The sequence below is a fragment of the Pteronotus mesoamericanus genome, unplaced genomic scaffold (assembly GCF_021234165.1).
Source record: "Pteronotus mesoamericanus isolate MK-2021 breed Mesoamerican mustached bat unplaced genomic scaffold, CSHL_Meso_final contig_40, whole genome shotgun sequence".
Classification (NCBI taxonomy): domain Eukaryota; kingdom Metazoa; phylum Chordata; class Mammalia; order Chiroptera; family Mormoopidae; genus Pteronotus; species Pteronotus mesoamericanus.
Window position 1 is genome coordinate 10,791,178 of NW_026555150.1, and position 19,544 is coordinate 10,810,721.

The window sequence follows — 19,544 nt, forward strand, 5'->3', positions numbered from 1 at the left end:
GGAAGCAACCTAAGTGTCCATCAGTAAATGAGTGGATTAAAAAAGTATGGTATATTTACATAATGGAATACTTCGCAGCAGAAAGAAAGAAAGTGCTACTACCCTTCATTACAGCATGGATCAAACTGGAGAGCATTATGCTAAGTTAAATAAGCCAGGGGGTGGAGGTGAAAAAGATGGCAGAGGAGTGAAAGGGAGTCACGCTGACCTCCTCCCAAAACCAAACTGGAATTGCAACTAAATAATGGAGTAATCACGTGGAAAGCAGTGGAGCGATAGTGGGAGAGGAGCCTTAGTGCCGCGGACAGTGGATTCGACTCTCGCACATCCCAACGGGTGAGAATTGCGGTGGAGGCTCGAGAGGGTGGTCTGGGTGCGCACGGGCACTGGCACCAGAGGGACATTGAAACGGCCAGTTAGCGTCCCCCCAGAAGAACGGGGTCTGAATCATAAACAGGAACCCCTAAACTACAGCAGCTAAAGCCGAGAAAATACAGACAAAACGCAACCCCAAAAAGCTTAGGGTCACTCTCTGCCAGAGACAGGTGGCTGGGGATGCAAAAAGACATTTAAAGGGCAAATGCAAAAGTTGCAGCGGCAGCCACCCTCCTTGATCGCTGGGTACAGGCTGCAGCAGGGTGGGCTGGTGCCTGGGAAAAGACTGGTGAGGAAAACTTTGTGAAGAGAACTGAGACTGCAGCCGGTGGAGCCCGGGTGATAACGCACTTCCCACTCTCCAGCTACCATCTCGCTCAGGCATAAGGGAATCAATTAACCTGCCTTTTGTGCGCTCCGCACACAGCTTGTACGCCTGTGAGCTACGGGGCTGAGTGCAGACTGGCTGGGAGAGCCTTGAGGAGAGACTGGAGACGGAGGCATTGGGGAAAGAACGGGAGGAGGAACCGGGGAGTCCCGACTCCCTCCCCGTTCGGTAGTCTCCATTGTGAGCTGGAAAGGCGCGACCCCAAAGAGGCAGAAGCGGGGCGCGCATGAACCAGACTGCCTGCGATTGAAACGCAGTCCGCACAGGGGTTGGATCCCTGGCCGAAGGGGTCACAGAACTGCCCAGAGGCCCCTAAGGGGAGACTAGAAACGGAGGCACTGGGGAAAGAACGGGAGGAGGAACCGGGGAGTCCTGACTCCTTCTCCTTGCCGAAGTCTCCATTGCGCGGGAAAAGGCCACACCCCCAAAGAGCCAAAAGCCGAAAAGCAAACATAGAAACCCCCAAAACACCCAGAGCAGGCGCGCACACTTGCGCCGAGTGACTGGCGAGGGTTGGCGAGCGTGTGTGTGACCCATACGGGCTGGCGAACGCTTGCACCTGCCGGCAAGGCCTCACACAGACTGGCACCCATACGGCCTGCGAGGGATTGCACAGAAGGGCAAGGGCAGGCGTAAATTGACCTACCCGCCGCGATTGCGGAGCAGCCCACAAAATAAGTAGAGCTGCCCAGAGTCCCTGGAGGAGAGACCAGAAACAGGATTAACCGGAGAGTCCTAGAGCTGATTTCCTCCCATTTCCGTAGTCCCCATTTGGCGAGGGCAAGCAACGCACCCAAAGAGCCAAAAGCGGGGAAAACACACAATAGAAGGCCCTAAACTGACCAGTGCCGCGAAGCTCGCGTGCCAGGGAGGCCAGATGAGCACGGGAGGTCGCGAATAAGCCCCCTGGTCTGGGGCAAACACATGCGAGCCCAGGCAGGTGGTGGACCCTGCCGCGCTGGGAACGCGCTCAAGGAGCTCTCCTGAGAGCGCAGAGAGATCCCAAAAAATAGCCCAGCCCTGACCGAAGGGCTCACAGAGCTGCTCCAAGCAAGAGTCAGACACAGGCATTAGACTCCTGAAAGGCTCAAACAAACAACCCAAGGCTGTATAGGGTCAACAACTGACATCATCAGAGGCAAGCCCAGAAAGAAAAGTAAAGGACAAAAATACTTAACAGACTCTCACAAAAATGGGAAGAAAAAGAAGTTCCCCCCAAATGAGTGGAAAAGGGGACTCCCCACAGAGAGAGCTCAATGAAATAGAGGCAAGGGAACTATCAGATATGGAATTTAAAACAATGGTTAAGGAAGCTCAATGAGCTCAGCCAGCTCAAAGATAACTATGAGAAACTGCAGAGAAACTATCAGGATTTTACAGCAAACTATATCAGCCTGGAAAAGGACATAGAAACTATCAAGAAGACACAAGAGGATATGAAGAATACTATTTCTGAATTGAAGAACACAGTAGAAGGAATCCAAAGCAGGCTGGATGAAGCTGAGGATCGAATCAGTGAGATGGAGGACAAGGTAGAAAAAAGCTCCCAGAAAGAACAAGAAATGGAAAAAACGGCTCAAAAAGAATGAAGAAGCATTTAGGGAAATGCAGGACAACCTGAAACGCAATAATATCCGTATAATAGGGATACCAGAAGGAGAAGAAGAGGAGCAAGGAATAGAGAACCTCCTCGAAAAAGTAATGATGGAAAATTTCCCTAATTTGAGGAGAGAAAGGCTCTCATGGATCCAGGAGGCACAGAGGACCCCACTCAAGAAGGACCCAAGGAGGTCCACTCCAAGACACATCATCATTAAAATGGCAAATGTCAAAGACAAAGAGAGAATCCTCAAGGCAGCAAGGGAGAAGGAGAAAGTAACATACAAGGGGGCCCCGATACGCCTAGGAGCTGACTTCTCAACAGAAACACTACAAGCCAGAAGGGAATGGCAACAAATATTCCAAGCCATGAAAAGCAAGGGCCTACAGCCAAGGCTGCTCTACCCAGCTAGGCTCTCCATTAAAATAGAAGGAGAAATACGGAGTTTCCCAGACAAAAGAAAGCTAAAAGAATACATCTCTACCAAACCAGCACTCCAAGATATGCTAAGGGGACTGGTTTAAGCAGATGAAGGAAAAGAATGAGACAGAGAGGAACACAAGTACAAAGAGAAAAGATGAGTAAGTTTCTATCAGTAATATCTCTCAATGTGAATGGATTAAATGCCCCAATCAAAAGACACAGGGTAGCTGAATGGATAAGAAAACATGACCCACACATATGCTGCCTACAAGAGACCCACCTCAGAGCAAAAGACCTACACAGATTGAAAGTAAAGGGATGGAAAATAATATTCCAAGCAAATGGACATGAAAAAAAGGCTGGCGTTGCCATACTTGTATCAGACAAAGTAGATTTCAAAGCAAAGGCCATAAAGAGAGACCCAGAGGGGCACTTTATCATACTTAAAGGAAGAATCTATCAAGAAGACATCAACATTGTAAACTTATATGCTCCCAATATAGGAGCACCCAAGTTTATAAGGAAATTGTTGGATGACTTCAAAAATTATATAGATAGCAACACACTGATAGTAGGGGATTTCAACACCCCACTGTCAAAAATGGACAGATCTTCCAAACAAAACATTAATAAACATATCGTGGCGCTGAATGACACACTGAATCAAAGAGACTTAACTGACATATATAGAATCTTACATCCCAAAGAAGAAAAATACACATTCTTTTCAAATGCTCATGGCAGTTTTTCAAAGATAGACCACATGATAGGACACAAAGCAAGCCTCAGTAAATTCAGGAAAATTGAAATAATACCAAACTTTTTCTCAGACCACAAGGCCTTGAAACTCGAAATTAAACTCAAAGAGAAACTTCAAAAACTTGGAAACTCATGGAGACTGAACAGTACACTATTAAACAATGAATGGGTCAATAATGAGATAAGAGAAGAAATCAAAAAATTTCTGGAAACAAATGAAAATGAACAGACAACTGTCCAAAACCTATGGGACACAGCAAAGGCGGTCCTGAGAGGGAAGTTCATAGCAATACAGGCTTACCTTAAAAAGATAGGAACATTTCAAATAAAAGACCTAACACTACAACTTGAAGAACTGGAGAAACAACAACAAATAAATCCCGGAGCAAGTAGAAGGAAGGAAATAGTCAAGATGAGAGCAGAACTGAATGACATAGAGACAAAAAGAACAATTCAGAGGATCAACCAATCCAGAAGCTGGTTCTTTGAAAAGATTCATAAAGTGGACAAACCTTTAAGCAGACTCATCAAGAAAAAAAGGGAGAGGACCCAAATTAACAATATCAGAAATGAAAGAGGAGAAATAACAACTGATACCACAGAAATACAAATGATTATCAAAAACTATTATGAACAATTATATGCCAAGAAATTTGAAAATCTTGATGAAATGGACAAATTTTTAGAAAAGTATAATCTTCCAACACTGAAGGAGGAAGAAACAGAAAGCTTGAACAGACCGATAACAGTTGGGGAAATTGAAGCAGTAATCAGGAAACTCCCAGCACACAAAAGCCCAGGGCCAGACGGTTTCCCAGGAGAATTTTACAAAACATTTAAGGAAGAGCTAACCCCTGTCCTTCTCGGACTATTCCAAAAAATCCAAGAGGAGGGAAGACTGCCAGACTCCTTCTATGAGGCCAGCATCACCCTGATCCCAAAACCAGATAAAGACCCTACAAAGAAAGAAAACTACAGGCCAATTTCGCTGATGAACATGGATGCTAAAATCCTCAACAAAATATAGGCAAACCGCATCCAGCAATACATTCAAAAGATTATCCATCACGATCAAGTGGGATTCATCCCAGGGATGCAGGGATGGTTCAATATATGCAAATCAGTAAACGTGATACACCACATAAATCACAGAAAAGACAAAAACCACATGATCATCTCGATAGATGCAGAAAAAGCATTTGACAAGGTACAGCACCCATTTATGATCAAAACACTCAGTAAAATGGGAATAAATGGGGCATTCCTCAACGTAATAAAGGCCATATATGAAAAACCTACAGCCAATATCATACTCAACGGGCAAAAACTGAAAGCTTTCCCACTAAGATCGGGAACACGACAAGGATGTCCGCTCTCACCGCTTCTTTTCAACATCGTATTGGAAGTCCTATCCACAGCGGTCAGACAAGAGAAAGACATAAAAGGCATCCAAATAGGAAAGGAGGAAGTAAAACTATCATTGTTTGCAGATGACATGATAGTGTACATAGAGAACCCTGTAGACTCTACCAAAAAACTCCTCAACCTAATAAGTGAATTTGGCAAAACAGCAGGATACAAAGTCAACATTCAGAAATCAAAGGCGTTTTTGTACACCAGCAATGCAATAGAAGAAGAAGAAATCAGGAAAAATATACCATTCGATATAGCACGAAAAAAGATAAAGTACCTAGGGATAAATTTAACCAAAGACACAAAAGACCTGTATGCAGAAAACTATGCAACATTCAAAAAAGAAATTAAGGAAGACACAAATAAATGGAAGCATATACCGTGCACATGGATTGGAAGAATTAATATCCTTAAAATGTCCATACTACCAAAAGCAATTTATAGGTTCAACGCAATCCCTATTAAGATACCAATGACGTATTTCACAGAAATAGAACAGACATTTCAAAAATTTATATGGAACCATAAACGACCTCGAATAGCCGCAGCAATTTTGAGAAAGAAACACAAAGTAGGAGGGATCACAATACCGGACATCAAACTCTACTACAAAGCCACTATACTCAAAACAATCTGGTATTGGCACAAGAACAGACCCATAGACCAGTGGAACAGAATAGAAAGCCCAGATATAAGCCCAGGTCTCTATGGACATCTAATATTTGACAAAGGGGGCAGAAGCATAAAATGGGGCAATAACAGCCTCTTCAACAAATGGTGTGGGAGAGCTGGATGGCTACATGCAAAAAATTGAAATTGGATCATCAGCTGACACCATACACAAAAATAAACTCAAGATGGATAAAAGACTTAAATATAAGTCGCAACACCATCAAAGTCCTAGAGGAGAACATTGGCAGGAAACTCTCAGATATCCCATGCAGCAATTTTTTCACTGATATGTCTCCTAAAGCAAGGGACATAAAGGAAAGAATAAACAAGTGGGACCTCATCAAAATAAGAAGCTTCTGCACGGCTAAAGAAAACATCAGCAAAATGAAGAGGGAGCCAACCATTTGGGAAAATATATTTGCTAATGATACATCAGATAGAGGTTTGATCTCCAAGATATACAAAGAACTCACTCGACTTGACTCCAAGAAGACAAACGGTCCAATCAAAAAATGGGCAAAGGACCTGGGCAGATGCTTTTCTAGGGAGGAGATACAGAGGGCCCAGAGGCATTTGAAAGGATGCTCTGCATCACTAGCCATCAGAGAAATGCAGATCAAAACCACCATGAGGTACCACCTCACACCGGTCAGAATGGCCATCAGAAACAGATCCACAAACAACAGGTGCTGGCGAGGCTGCGGAGAAAAGGGAACCCTAGTCCACTGTTGGTGGGAATGCAGACTGGTGCAGCCACTATGGAAAGCAGTGGGGAATTTCCTCAGAAAGCTGAAAATGGAACTGCCTTTTGATCCAGCGATTCCCCTGCTGGGACTATACCCTGAGAACACCAAAACGCCAATACAAAAGAACCTATGCACCCCAATGTTCATAGCAGCACAATTTACAATAGCCAAGTGTTGGAAGCAACCTAAATGCCCATCAGTAGATGACTGGATCAAAAAACTATGGTACATATACACAATGGAATACTACGCAGCAGAAAGAAAAAAAGAAGTACTAAACTTTGCGACAGCATGGATGGAACTGGAGAGCATCATGCTAAGCGAAATAAGCCAGGGGGCGAAAGACAAATACCATATGATCTCACCTATAAGCGGAACCTAACCAACAATGCAAAGAAGCAAGGAAAATATGACCAGCAACACTGAAAGGAAAAGAAATCAACAGAGACAAGAGGGAAGGGGGGGGCAGGGAAAGGGAAGGGAAGGGGAAAGTCAAGGAACATATAGCAAGGACTCATGGACAAAACCAAAGGGGAAGAGCTGAGGGAGGGAAGGTGGGAGGGGGCAAGGGAAAGAGGTGGGGGGAAGGCAGAGACAAATGTATTTAAAATGTAAATAAATTAATTAAAATAAATAAATAAATAAATAAATAAGCCAGGGGGTGAAAGACAAATACCATATGATCTCACCTACAAGTGGAACCTAATAAGCAAAGCAAGCAGGCAAGGAAAATATGACTGGCGATATTGAAAGAAAGAAGAAACCGACGGGGATGGGAGGAAGGGATGGAGGGAGGCAGAATTGGGGAGGGGAAGGGTCAGATCAAGGAACAGATGTGAAGGACCCATGAACAAAGCCAAGGGGGGAAGGCATAAGTGGGGAGGTGGGGGTGGGTGGCACAGGAGAAAGTGATGGCAGGTAAAGGGAGACAAATGTATGTGAAAAATTTTTTTTAAAAAAATACATAAATTTAAAAAAATAGATCAGATACAGGAAAGTAAAAAAAAAAAAATGTCCTAATAGAAAATTTTCGTGGCCTTAAAAACCTAGGTTTGTAGGTATAATTCCATTTCCTTTAGTCCTGATTGCCCAATGGCCCCATATCTAAATATTTGTTAGGATGTATTTTGCTCAATTTTACAGAAGTTCTCAAAAGGGCAGTTATGGGCTTTCAAGACAGGAGTTCTGATATTGATTTGACAATGATGACCTGAAAATGGGAATATTAGGGTGGGTATATATGTATAAGCAACACAATAAAGTCTGTAATAGTAATTTGGTTGTCTGGCCTAATCTAGATAATAAAATATAGCCTGGAAATACCAAAAATTAAAAATAAAATGGGTAAATTGTATGGTATATAAATCATACCCTGATAAAGCTTTTAGTAAAATAAATCAGTTACTAGGAAAACACATGATGATTGTTTTATAAGATTTGAGGGGTATAGTATGGAAGTGGGAAGAGGTTGCTTGGTGTAAGCCCCAAGCAATAAACAGAATCAGAGCTGCCACACAACCAAACTCCAGAGGGCTCAGTTCATGTTGTAGTTTGTGTAAATGGTACTATGTGTAAGAATAAGAGCAATGGGCGGAGACTGAAGGGAGAGAGATTTGGGCTTATTTATACAAACATTCAATAACTGTAACTATTTAAATATCAAATTTCTACCTCACAGTGAAGTGCAAAATTTTTGAAAATATTCAAGCATAAACTGGATAACCACTCGAGGATAAAGTAGATGGTTCTACATAACAGATTGTATATGTATGTGGTAGAGGAGGGAGATGTGACTGGATAGATTTAAGGTTTCTTATAACTGTAAGATTCTATTAAAATGCATATATTACAAACTTTCATTGTAAACCATTTTTTCATTCATTAGCCAGGAATAAATGAATACTTACATATTCCCACTAGATTCACAAGTCCTGATAGTGATTTCCAATGAAAAAAATAAAATAAATGTTGATGGTTTAGGCCATTTCTAGTATTTATATGCTGCCTTTGGCTCAATAATTTAGCAATGGGCTTACCTTTTCAATTGATTACTCTTTTTTTGTAGTCTATAGCTTTAAAGGTTGCACTTCATACATATTAATAAGAACAGAATCCTACATTATACTTAATAGTGATAATAATTAAGTTATTGAATATAAATTATTCTAGACTTTGTCTTTTCTCTCTTTCCACCCTCCTCTGTCCTTTCATAAGATATGGAATATGCAGGCTGCTGATTTTCACAAGTTGCTTCCAATGCTTCAGAACGAACCTTTTGGCTGAAGGTTTCAAATATTTTGGCCTAAGTCCACAAATGCCATAAGAAACTGGCACTCCACTCTGCAATGCTTTTCTGTTTGACAATAACTTTAACTTGGAGTCATAAAGTAGAATCATTTGTCAGGTGGTCCATTATGCTCTAGATATAAAACCTCGCTGGGTAGCAGTCCTCTACACCACTCTACATTTTAGAACTACTGGGAATGATTCTATATTGAAAAAGCAAAGTTCAGATACAATGACAAAAGCTGCTTATCCATCACCTGTTTCACAATAACAAGAGGCAGTTTAATATCCTGGGAGGGACAGCTTACCAATGGTGAGATGGGATCAGAAGTGGCTAAATGGCTTCAAATCAAGTACCTCCCTCATTGAACTGGTCAAGTACAGGCAACACAGAGTAGGTGCCAGCTAAGTAGTGCTGACTGACTTATCCTGGCTCACTGCCATCTGAGGCATACACAAAAACCCTGTACCAAAAATTACAAATGGAAAACATCTGCAGTGAAATTGTACTCATTGTCCAGCTAGTACACCAGAGCCCACTATAAATCTCAACCTCAGGGTTCATGTCTTGGAACTGTGTCCTAATGTTCTAACATAGCTTTTCTGTTACTTCCAGTAATAAATCCCCACAGAGAAGTTTCAAGAAGGACATTGCCTTAGATCATATCCCATGTTAGAGTGAGGTTCTTCTCCACAGCTTGTGCTTTATCTGGCCTTGATGTGAGGCCAACAAAGGAAATGTTCTGGAGTGTTTGATGCTTGGAGGGGGTTCTTTTTATTTTAAATGGCTGTAAATATTTGATAAGTAATTATGCACTTGTCACTTCAATTCCTTCAGACCACTTCTTCACAGACCATTTCTTTCCTTTCTTGCTAAAAGCATCACAAGGTCCATGGGTAGGGAATGTTACTCAGGGAATGCTACTTGGGAGGGAGAAAGATACTACTGGGATCCCAGACTAATTCCTCCAGTGGTCATACTTCTGCCTGTGCTTATCCCTTTTTCTGCCAGATTGTGCTCTTTATTGCTCACACCACTCAAAATAGCCACAAGCACCAATATTCAGAACTACTCAAGCTGTATTTATTGTATTCACTTTGTATCCCACCCTCATAAACCACTCTCCCTAGATCCCTTAAGCATTTCAACTGCTCTTTTCCATTTTAAGCATCTCAATTTCAGAGAATGCAAACTTGGGCATAGTCTTATTACCAATTAAAAAGGGATTCCACTATTTTTTTTTCCTAAGGAGCTATTTGTCCATATCCATGTCAGTTACTCAAAACCATACTGACTTTTTGAATGCCTTATCATATTGCATACTCTTAATATAGTTTACTATCTCCTGTCATCTATAGACTTTTAAAAGCATGGATCAAATTTACTTTTGATGTTGACCTCTTTGTGTGATATTTATAACTAAGAAAAAATGTCATCCCAAAAAACTTCTTCAGAATAGTCTGATTTACTTGCAGATTATTGTCATTTTATTAACCATAGATTGTCACAATTATTTCATATTCTTTATGTTCCTTATCACAAATTTGGGTGGATACAGATTGTACAATTTCTACTGAATGAGCTGAGCAAATTTTCTTGACTCCGGAGAGCATATTAGAGTTGTAGTTCTTTGCAGTTCCCCCCACCTCTAAACCAAAGGGCAGTGTTTAGAAAAATGCCAACCACATTTAGCAGGAAGAGTTAGCCATCTAGGGTATGGTATGGCAGTAGCAATGAGTAGAGTGTATAAAGAATTTAAATAAGGCTTCCTTTTCAGTCTCTTCATCAGAAGATTTAACTGGACATTTCCCAATTCCTATTCCAAAAAAGGTTAACACAGGGACCATTTTCTTTCCATTCTCCTACTTTACACTGATTACTGATCTGGAATTTTTGTGAAAGAACATCCTAGTGATATGAAACCCTCCCCTCTCTCTCACAGTGTGGAACCCAGCCCTGAAGCACCTGGGCCCAGGAGGACAGCCCACCTACCATCCAGTCTACCGACTTGAGAAGACAGACAAAAAGTGGAATTCCTGCATGTGACCTCCCACTCCTGCCCACTCTGAAGGGAGAGAAGGAGGCTATCCTGGGGTGTAAGCTCTCAATAAATTGCATCTCTCCTCTCAAAAAAAGAGAGTGCAGAGAGAGATGATGGGGGGGAGTGAAGAGACAGAAGGAGTGGGAAGAGAGGATGGGAGGGAGTGGGGGGGGAGAGAGAGGAGAGAGAGAGAGAGAGAGACTGGAATCTGGAGTCTGGACATAGAACTATAGACAAGTTACTGATATATACAGCCTTGAGTGAGGAGGACAACCAACATTTATTGAGAGGGCTAATGAGAATTAAATGAAATATCTTATATAAAGACCCTAGCATAGTCTTAAAACATATTTTCCTCCTTCTCCACCATGGCTTGATTATGAAAGGTCCTGATTAGAATGAGCTTTTTTTTATTGGAATTAGAAATGTCCGGCTTCCTAAACAAAGTAAAAATGTCACTAAAAACTGTAGATGTAATCTGGAGGATGGGAGAGGCAAGGAGTTTAAAACTTCATTTAGACCCAAATGGGTTTTGTCTTTACACATTGCTTGAAACTGTAGTTGTGGTAGTATCTTTTTAGTCCTCAAAACAAAAGAACCTATTTGCAGAGTGCTCCAGGGTGGTCCTGAGTGGCACTTTAAAACACCCGTTTCAACTTCTCTAGGCAATTTAGTGAGGTTGGATACAACAATAGATTATGGGAGTGAGTTTGAGTGGTACAAAAAAAGAGGGGGGTGTTTGGTTGTCCATTGAAAACAGAAAGCAGAGCCAAAGAAAGTGAAGAATGTGAAGGGAGAAAAGTGAATTTCAGGAAATGCTAAATTTTTTTTGCAACTGAAAAGAATACAAACAACTGGGATCTAGGCCAACAGAGGGCAGGTCGAATAGGCATAATTATTTATCATATAGTTTCTACAGATAGCAATAGTCAAGCACATTATTCTAGCCATGTATTTTTTCCAATACTATAGATTTAAACACTGGATTCTTTTCAGAAAACCACCAAGTACGACTAGTACACATGATAAACTCCAAGCAGTAACAAAAGAGTACCTAGATTTATGTCTCTTTATGTAAAGACTACAATCCATTTCTGATTCAAATTCTTCCAAAGCATCAATGCTATTTTACATAACAAAATCATCCACAAAGGGGTACACTACTAATTCAAGGAAGATTTGTAAGAGAAAGAAATAAAAGCTGAAAAGTAGTGAGTAATGAGTGGTTAAGTTACTGATCAATCCAAGAGAATAGTTAAAGGGTCTATGAGAGCTAAAATGTATAAAAGTGTCTATCAACTAAACATCAGAGCTAGGAGCTCTTTCTTCTGGTTAACTCAACTTTCTTATCCCTGTATCAGAAATCAAGGCTTAACAGTCCACACTCAATAGCAAGCGAATATGATTGGAAAAAATAGTACTGATGAGAAATGCAGAGAATAGGTCCTATTTAAATTTAATTGAGATCATTATTTGTTAAAACACTTCTGAGAATAACTCAATTTAGGCCATTTTTAAAACTTAAATTATTCAAAACAAGAAATGGAATGTTCTATATGTCAAAGTAAACAAGGTTCCTGTTTTATTTCCAATAGATGCAACGATCACTGTGGCCACCAAGACACCTAAAAAAATCACTGCTTCTAGACAGCCAAGCTTTCTGGACCTGCACTTCCAACACTGCATCCAATAACCACATGTAATGACTTTAATCTCAATTTAATTATATAAAATTTAAAATTCAGTTCTTCAGCTGCAGTAGCCACATTTCAGAGCTCAATAGCAACACATGGCTAGTGGTACTATGTTGGACAATGAAGATACAGAATATTTCATCATCACAGAAAGTTCTACTGGACAGCATGAGGTTAGACACCAAGAGGCCAAGACTTTAAGTTTCATATGAAAAAATCATCTCTGGCTGGTGTGGCTCTGTGGATTGACTGCTGGCCTGCGAAGCAAGGGGTCACTGGTTCGATTCCCAGTCAGGGCATGTGCCTGCGTTGCGGGCCAGGTCCCCAGTAGGGCACATGCGAGAGGTAACCACAATTGATGTTTCTCTCCCTCCCTACCCCTTTCCCTAAAAATAAATAAAATATTTTCGGAAAATTCAAACCATTTTAATGATAGTTTTTCCACAATATAATTTATATCATAGCCATAGACAATACAGATTAACATTAAAAATTTTATTTTTAACTTTGGACCATGATTTTCAAAGGTCAGTCATACAGAGTAATCATCTGGGGGAGTTTGCTAAATGCAGCTAACACAGAGAGTGATTCAGTAGGTCTAGGATAAGGATCCAGGAATCTGCATTTTAAACATATTTCCTAGGTAATGCTAAAACAGGCAGTCCCTGAACTACATTTTGAGAGATGCTGTGATTATGCATCAAAAAATTCCAATGATCAGCCCTGGCTGGGGTGGCACAGTGGATTGAGTGCCAGCCTGCAAACCAAGGGTCTCAGGTTCAATTCCCAGTTAGGGCACATGCCAGGGTTGCAAGCCAGGTCCCCAGTAAGGGAGCATGTGGGAGGCAACCACACATTGATGTTTCTCTCCCTCTCTTCCTCCTTCCCTTCCCCAATCTCTAAAAATAAATAAATTTTTAAAAATTCCAATGATCAATTTACACATTCTGATTCACTTTATTGTATGGATAATTATTAACATGTGTACATAGGCAAGGCTTTGTCTCTCCACAGAAGTGCAAATTGTTCCACAAAGGCAAAAGAGGGGGCTTTCAAGGTATAGTAATATGACCAAGGATGAATATAGAAAATAATAAAAAAAGACAGTTACACTAGAAATAAAACAAATCTTTGGACAGAATACTTCAGAATATCTATGCAGGGCAGAAGCTAGCTAGCTAGTCAGTTTCTGGAATGCTCAGGCTCTGGGAACAGCTTTGAATCTTGAGCTAGCAGAAGAGGAAAGGAGAAAAACTCTTTGATACAGTTTCTGAAGACCTGGCTATTGCATGTAAGTGTGAAATATGTAAAAGAAACTAGGCTAAGTGTTAAGACACTAGTAAAATAAAGTTTTTCATTTGAAGGAACTCAGTCTAGTGGGGGAAGACAGATCAAAAATAAGTATTATAATAAAGTAAGCAGGTGTCATTTGAGCTGAACCTTAAATGTTGAGTAGTTCTAGGGTTGCTGGAGACATGGAAAAATGGCAATTAAAGTGCAGAGAATAGCATGAGGAAAAGCACAAGAGCCTGATGATTTGGGTTGTATCTGGTGACACATCTCCCACTATACACCCTTCTGTAAAACCTATTCACCAGCCACTCTAGACCTCTTCAAAGTTACCAGACTGCTTGAAAATTCTACTTTCTTTCTGACCCTCATTGCTCACACTCTCTATTGCCAGAGACATGGTGGATCACGGCATCTCCAGTAGCGTCTAAACTCTGCCACTACTCATGCTTTTTCTTCAGATTGTCAGCCTTAAAAAAATGTATCTTGCATATTCAACTGCTTCTCTCTCAATTTTCAGCTTTTTGCAAGAACAAACATTGCCAACTAGAGTGCAGTTTTTCTTTCAGGCAGTCAAATGACCAAATCATAGCACATCTTCCCTGTATCTGCCCTCTCTCCACTCTATTTTATGCCTAGCTGTTAGGGTGTTCTTTCTAAATTCAGATCTTAATAAATCACTACTCTCCTCAAAAACCTTCTGAAAAAAAATTTTTTTTCAAAATGGCATCCTGAGCCATTCATGGTCTTGTCCCAGGCACCAAGAATGGATAGCCCAGAATTTTCAGTCTGGTCAGCAGAGAACTCTGCACTGTCTATGTCTTCTCAAGGCATGGACAATGGGACATCTGCTTTGGGAGGCACATGAGTGTGTAAACAGCTTCTTTCAGTGAAGTGCCTTTAAAGACACACAATATATTACACAGTGGTTAAGGACATAGGTTCTGGAGACAGATTTCCTATGATTAAGTTCTGATTCCACTACTTAGTAATTGTGTGACTTGGTAGGCAGGTTACTTAAAACACTGTGTCAGTTTTTCTACCCTTAAAATGGAAATACCACCTACCTGAAAGGGGTGCTGTGAAGCTTGATGAGTCCATACATACAAGGCATTTGTAACATGGCCTGGCACATAGCAAGCACTCAGTAAATGTTAGCTGTTATTATCATGTGTATGCATGGGTAGGGGTACACACTTCATCACGCTATGTCCAATAACCCTTGAAGGCATCAGTGCTGTATCTAAGGGATGGCAGTGAGTATAGTGTAGCAGCCCATGGGGCATCTTCACTATGTTGCCCTGCACAGACAGCATGCCTTAACTATTACTCATACTGAGTATATTAAGCCCTTTTAGGAAAAAAAGACAGACTGAGAAATTTTTTAATTGGTAAATATTCTTAGTGATCCCTTTCAATAATCTACAGTAAGGCAACTCCAGCACACCACTGGTTGGTGTATACTAGCCCTTATACCCACATCTCTGAGACCTGCCTTTCACTCTCCTAAAACACACTCACAGGTGTACTGAAGGAAAGAAATCATCAGAAACCAACTTCAGCTCCCCTGAACAAGCAGAACTCTACTCCCTCTAATTATCTTGGCCTCAAATAACAGAGGAGGAAAAATGATTTTGCAGTAAAAGACTTTTTCTTTCACCAATCAGAAAATGTCAATTTCTTTAAAAAGCCCCCATAGAGCTGACTTTTTATTTATATTTAAGAGTGTTTGTTCCCAGGAAGAGGAATAAAATAAGGGGTATTAGCCAGAGCTTCCAAATGCACAGGAAATTTGCCACCTGAAATCAAGTTTAATGTGGAGCTTCCAAACACATGCCCCTAGCTCTCCCTGCTCTAATGCTGACTCATTCCCCAAAATTCTCTCCTGTATTTTTTCAAGTGTCAATTTCCATTTCCACTTAAAGAATGATAAAAGGGCTCTATATCATCCTCCTTTCTTTTTTGTTAGAAGGGAATAGTATAAGAATAGCTTTAAGATGTATTAAAGTATAAAGATACTATCTTAGATAAGGATATATTCTAATTACATGGAATCTGAGACAATATATCCATTACCAACTTTCTAAAAGTCTCATAAACAGATCACAATAATATTTGCCCCAACTCTGGCTCATTTGCCTGGCAACATTCTCAAATACTCATTGTCAAAAGCTGAAGAGTTGTCTATGGCATGAGCAACTAGTCATTTCCCCAGTACATGGAGATAGTTTCTAATAAATTCAGATCTAAGAATGACTGCTTTAAAAATGTTACCTGAAGAGGTTTTAAAAGATGTTTTACCAGAGAACTAATATGAGCTATGCAATTATCTGGAGTCATCTTCTGAAGTGATAATGCAGTTTTAAACAGTATTCCCTTCTTCAGTGGGGCAGAATTTTTTTTCCACATTTAACCTAATGAGAAACCATTATAACTGAGAAACTATTTGGGAATTTACAAATATGGGAAAGATGGGAAAGGTGGTCTACAGGAAGGAAGGAAGGAAGGAAGGAAGAGGAAGGAAGGGGAGGGGAGGGGAGGGGAGGGAGGTGGAAGGGAAGGGGAAGGAAGGGAAAAAGAAAAAAGAGGGGAGGGAGGGAGAAGAAAGGTATGAAACTGAGTTAGCTGTATATTTTTTCTGTTGATCTGAATAAAATACTGAAACCTATATAATTTTATTAACCAATGCCACCCCAATAGATTCAATAAAAATAAAAATATAAAAGATATACCACTTCAGCCCTGGCTGGTATGGCTCAGTTGACTGAGTGCTGGCCTGAGAAGCAAAGGGTCGCTGGTTAGATTCCCAGTCAGGGCGCATGTCTGGGTTGCAGGCCAGGTTCCCAGTTGGAGGCATGCCAGAAGCAACCACATGCTGATGTTTCTCTCCCTCTCTTTCTCCCTCCTTTCCCTTTCTTTAAAAATAAATAAATCTTTTAAAAAATATACCACCTCACATTTATGGCCAGTATACTTTAAAATGCACATACTTTTATGAAAACGGCATATGCTTTTTGTGCAAAATATTAAAAAACTAGCTTGTTTTAGAAGAAAATATTCCAATTAACCTTTTTGATTGGATATTTTACTTCCCAATAACTTCACAAGGCTCTCCGTTCATTTGTATTGAATTATAAATTAATCAAAATGCTAATGTTTCTTTATATATCTCTAAAATTAATCTGGAAAGCACTCACATATTAAAATAAATGTTGGGTTAAATAGCTGGAAAAATCCCTACAGTTCTATAAAAGAACACATTTCTTATAAATGACTGAATTTAGTCTTCTTAACTAGTAACTTCTGTCAAATTTACCCTGGATCCATCAAATGAGAGTCAGCGTGGTATAAGGGAGAGAAAAAGCTCAGATTCTTGAATCAGATTATCTAACTTATGAGTTCAGCCTCTGCCACTTGTTAGATGTGAGACCTAAAGCCAGTTACTTATTATCAGAGTCCCAGTGTTCTTACCTATGAAATGGAGATCATAATGCCACTGACCTCATACAGGGTTGTTATGAAGATAAACTGATCAAGCACATGTTAAATTACAATATAAATGTTTTATACTACATCCACTATGCATGAGTCAATGGCCAACAACTATACGGCAACTGTTATTTTTAATGGAGTAAATCCATGAAGAAATTCAGCATTTATTCATTATTAGCATACAAATAAAATTCAGTCATAAAAATCACCTAGTTGGATTTGACATTATTTATTAGGTTGCCCTGGAATTGAGACATGGCAGGGAGAAAATGTCACTGTTTTTAAAACATAAACACTTTTTATTAGGATAGAGAAGTTCTTCCCAGATATAGTAATTCCAGTAGAATAGTAAATTCCAACACTTTTCATTGCCAGAAATTTACACCAGTAACACTGGCCCATGAGAAATCTCTTATTTATTGAACAAAGCAATATTTTCAATAAAAACGTATCTGTTCACTTTTGCAGTGAACAAAAAGGGACATTCTCTGGTTTTAATCCAAAAAGAGAAACCTCAAAAACTTCCCACATTAAAAATGTACAGAGACAGCTCTTCTAGGGTCAAGCATGCATTGGAGTATGGAGAAAACATCCAACAAGCACAACTCTTCAACACTTAGTGAAACAAACCATCCATGACCCAAAAAAGAAACTGAAGCTATAAATTCAAATAAATGGGCTGCAGGGAGACTACACAAACCTGCTGTTGCTTTAATTGCAGACAATTCAATGCAGCAGCTGTTGGTCCAGGAACTAAGGTTCACTGTATGCTCTTCAGCGTAACCTTGAAATATTGTCACTCACTCACTTCTCCACATCATCTGCATGCTGTCCAATTAATGAGGAGCGAAATTAACTGTCAAACCATGCATCAAAACAGAACATGATCTTTTAGCTCTTAAGCACAGGGGCACAATATTTTAAGGACAATTAAGCAAGAATGGATGTGGAAGTCCTTGACAATAAATGATATTCAAACTTATTAAAACATGTGGTTGTAGGATCTAAGCTTCTGTTCTGTTCAGCAAGAAAGTGAAACTTTCTTAAGGTTTTTTCACTTAGAAGGATTCTTTCTGTCTAACTGCTATATGTACAAGAAGCCTTTTAAATAACATTTACCAAAACCTGATCAGTCTTCAACTTCATTGTTATGGACCAGTATGTTTCTGAATGCTTAAAAAAAAATACTGGAACACTTCTGGTCCAATGATATTTTACAATACAAATGGTTTGGAGCTGGCATTTTTTAGCTTGCTCTTCCGAGCCCCTTTTTTTTCTATGTACCAAGAGAACAAACAAATAACAATAATATACAGTGTTGATCAATCTGAGTTAAATAATGAAACAAAAATAAATTTACCGAACAAATATGTTCTGGAATGCTTCCTATTTGAGGTTTCCTTACTCTTAAGAAATCTAGACCGCCAATTAAGAAATGCAGGAGTTAATAAACTCAAGAGAAACACAACATATGAAGTGTTTAAAAATTGCTTTTTTGCCTCTAAAGAAAGCACTGTGTCTTCTGTACAAACACTCTAGGCTCTATCACATACTACCAGTTGCAGACATAAGACTTAAGAAATTCAATACAAGAATACAGCAGAGAAGCGTACACAATTAAAGGATCAGGAGTACGAGTTTAACAGAAAACCCAGATTTTACATAGCAATCTGCTACAAACATTATAGTTAGAGGCAGGCATGTATTATGCAGATATTTTGTTTAGCTCATTATAACCTTATTTGCCCTTCAGTATAGTTGAACTGGAGGCAAAACAAGACAGCAATGCACTTTGAAACAAAAGGGAAATTTCAGATAAAATAAAACATACTATACCTGTATATTGTACCAGGAACATCGTGATACTCTTGAGAGAACTGTTTCACGTTGTATCTTGCTGTGAGTTCTTCCCTTACCCTCTTCTCTCCAAAAAAAGAAAAGCCAAAGCACCCAAAATCCACTACACACTATCCCAAACTCACCTCCCCCCTCCCCCGCACTGAGGGGGAAAAAACCCAGCTACAATTCAGCTCGGATCCGAGGCTTCTGTTTAGCTCAGCTCCAGCTGAGCAACTGAGCTCTAGCAACGGAGCATAGGGAGGTGGATTCTGATGCCAGTAGCACTTCCATCTACTTCACTTACACAAAAGCAGGCAGTGGAAAATCCAGGAGCCTTGAAGACAAGGGCTGGAACCAGCTTTTATGAATTGCTATTACTGCATGTGTCACTATCCATCTCCAATGACGGACACTTACAGGCTGAATTGGGAGTGGAGGGGGTGGGGTGGAAGAGGTTGGAGAGCAGGTGGAGAAGCAATTAGCGGTATGTTCATCGGAGAATTCGTTCAGGATTTCATACATCAG

At 40.1% G+C, this 19,544-nt stretch overlaps 1 protein-coding gene across 7 annotated transcripts in view; it reads right to left on the bottom strand.

The window, feature by feature from the left end:
* The window catches only part of ENOX2 (ecto-NOX disulfide-thiol exchanger 2), a 384,343-nt gene that overhangs the window by 348,671 nt on the left and 16,128 nt on the right, over nt 1-19,544 (bottom strand). The window contains exon 1 of one of the 7 annotated variants that reach the window (XM_054577019.1): nt 19,017-19,530. The exons of the other annotated variants lie outside the window; for them this stretch is intronic. The gene's annotated coding sequence lies outside the window, so the exon portion shown is untranslated. Of the gene's footprint in view, nt 1-19,016; nt 19,531-19,544 lie in introns of those variants that run through there. 7 annotated transcript variants of the gene reach the window in all.